The sequence below is a fragment of the Cavia porcellus genome, unplaced genomic scaffold (assembly GCF_034190915.1).
Source record: "Cavia porcellus strain 051 isolate PalLab524CR breed Dunkin Hartley unplaced genomic scaffold, mCavPor4.1 scaffold_3, whole genome shotgun sequence".
NCBI classification, from domain to species: Eukaryota; Metazoa; Chordata; class Mammalia; order Rodentia; family Caviidae; genus Cavia; species Cavia porcellus.
Genome location: NW_026947486.1, coordinates 76,238,011 through 76,240,666, shown reverse-complemented (window position 1 = coordinate 76,240,666; position 2,656 = coordinate 76,238,011).

Genomic DNA, 2,656 nt, shown 5'->3' with positions numbered 1-2,656 from the left:
GGGCTTAACAGTCAGGCTGGAATGCACTTCAGTACAGCCCAGCCTCCATCTAGTCAGAGGCCTACAGTTTGATGATTCAGCTGCTTCCCGGCTGCCAGAGAGATTTGGCCAACTGTTTGAAAAACACTGTCTGTCCCAGACCACACTTGTTTTTATTCTCTGCCTCTTGTCCAGGGCCTCTTCTGAAATGAAACACCTCAGGAAATCAGACCCAAACTTTGAGGAGTTGGTGCTGCCTCTTGTGCCCTCTTTTCAAAGGCAATTAAACCATAATAGGGATTGTTTTACAGCAAAGCACTTTTCTAGTGATGTGAAAGTAGTGCGTTATTGGGAAATGATCTCTCATTAGATCTCCTTCAGATTGAAATGAAAAACAGTGTGCCAGCAGGCTCATCAGACATTAAAGGCACAGCTGAAGTCTGCCATTGCTGAACTCCCCATAGATCAGTCTGATCAAAGATGCAGGTTAAAGGGTAATGGAGACAAGCATTTGGGGAAGGAAGTGAGCAAGAGACTCAGCTATAGGCTGGACTCTAGAACTCAATTGTTTGGTTTTGAATAGTTTCTTAGATCTGCAAGGTCAACTTTCTAATGAAGAAAACTGATCCTAAAAGTGTCCCTCCTCATGCATAAATAAGCAAAGTACCTACAATATAGCTTGATGGTTAAAAGAATAGTCTTTAGAATCAGATTGCCTATATTTGTACTCCAGCACTATCATTTATTAGTTCAGAGAATTTAGGAAATTCAGCAATTTCTCTGTACCACATTTATCTTTTGATAAAAAGAGGCCAATATAGTACCTTTCCATTTGGTTGAAAGATTTAAAGGATATACACAGTGTTTCAAATGGGGTCCATCATGTGATAAGCCTTCAGTAACAGTGTGAATTAATAACATTATTGTGTCCCTGAAACTATTCTAGTCAACATCCCTCATGAACCACATGGAAGAGTCCTTGAGAATGTAATGTTTTTAGTGAGGCAGACTTGGATTTAAATCCAGTCCATCACTTATTAGCTGTTTGGATTTGGATAAGTTATCTAACTTTTATAAGCCTCAAGCTCAATGTGGTGACACAGACGTGCACAGCACAGCACAAGGGGGTTGGGTGCAGATGGCCTTCAAGAAATTGAGTTTGAGACAAGACTATGCTATGTAGTAAGTTCAAGGCCAGCCTGAACTGCACTACTTAATGAGACCCTGCCAAAAGAAGAAGAAGAAGAAGAAGAAGAAGAAGAAGAAGAAGAAGAAGAAGAAGAAGAAGAAGAAGAAGAAGAAGAAGAAGAAGAAAAGAAGTAAGTAGCTTTAGTTTCTTCATTGGTAAAATTGAACTTGCTTCAATGGATGGTGTGCAGATTAATATATTATGTGATAAACTATGTAAAACAATTAGTAGAATGGCTAGACCATATTAAGTGCTCAATAAATGATAACTGAGGATAATATGCCTAAGACTCTTTGACTCTGGAAACTCTACACATGCCTTTCCCTAATCTTGGCTGTTAAGAAGTCCTTAATGCTGAATAAGTAGACTAAAAAGCTATTATCTCTCTCCATTTCACAAAATATTAATAATGATGATGGCATTAAGGTAGGAGGAAACAACACATCCTAACAGGAATTTTTTATTTTTTTCTTCCACAGCTGCCTCAAATGCCACTCATCTGGTCACAGCTATATCAACTGCCCCATAGCCACTTTGAGAGATATTTGCTTGGACTGATTCAAGCTTCAATAGCAGGTCCATCCCAGATGACTCTGCCCTGCATCTGCTCTGGATGACTATGCCTCTCTGCAGCCTTCTCCAGTCAGGTGTGTCAGGACCCCCTCCTCTACACATGACCAAAAAAGTTTGATATAGTACATGGATGAGCCTTTCTTTTTCCTTCTGTATAAGCAACTTTTCCCTGTAACATTAACAGGTCAGTCTGTACACCATTCCTCCTTGTCTACATCTTAAGTCCTTAGAAATGTCTCTTGTTGATGACATATTTGATCCTACTAATGATTTCTGTCTCAAGCATAGGATATTGTGGTAGTACAGTAAAGACTGTAACACCAAAAGCTGTTGACACTGAAAGTGGCCAGCAGCTGAGGCTGGTAACCCTGAAGGCTCCTAGCAACTAGAGAACAACAGAGAGTGATGGAGGGTTGCCAGGAACTATCATATCTAGTGGCTAGAAAAGTTCCTGAGACCTGTCAATAGCTTCTGGCTCCCTAAGGAGGACTGCTAATCCTAGGAGGTGATAGCTGCTGGTATTCAAACCTCAGCCCTATTAACACAAAAAGAACTACACTTTTCCAATTTGTAATTTCTGTCTACATTGAGCAAAAGAACTGCTAGCCAAATGGTAATATTCCAGTGGCCCATTTGGTGGCCTTCCTTTTTAGAGGTCCCTGAGAAAGAGGAGGGATAGTGGTGATGGTCACTGCAGACTTCCCTCATGGATTTTAAGTGGTTACCTGAACCTTTGCTTCAGTGTCAGCTGTTCATGTCTGATTTCCATGTTACATGGATCTAAAGACCCACTGTAGCTAGTAATAGTCTTCATTAACTCCTTGTTGAGGACTAAGTAGAGTAAGCTAAGAGGTAATAAAATGGAAAATAGACCTCTCATCAATTCTTAGATGCTTAAATGGTTTCAACAGTTAC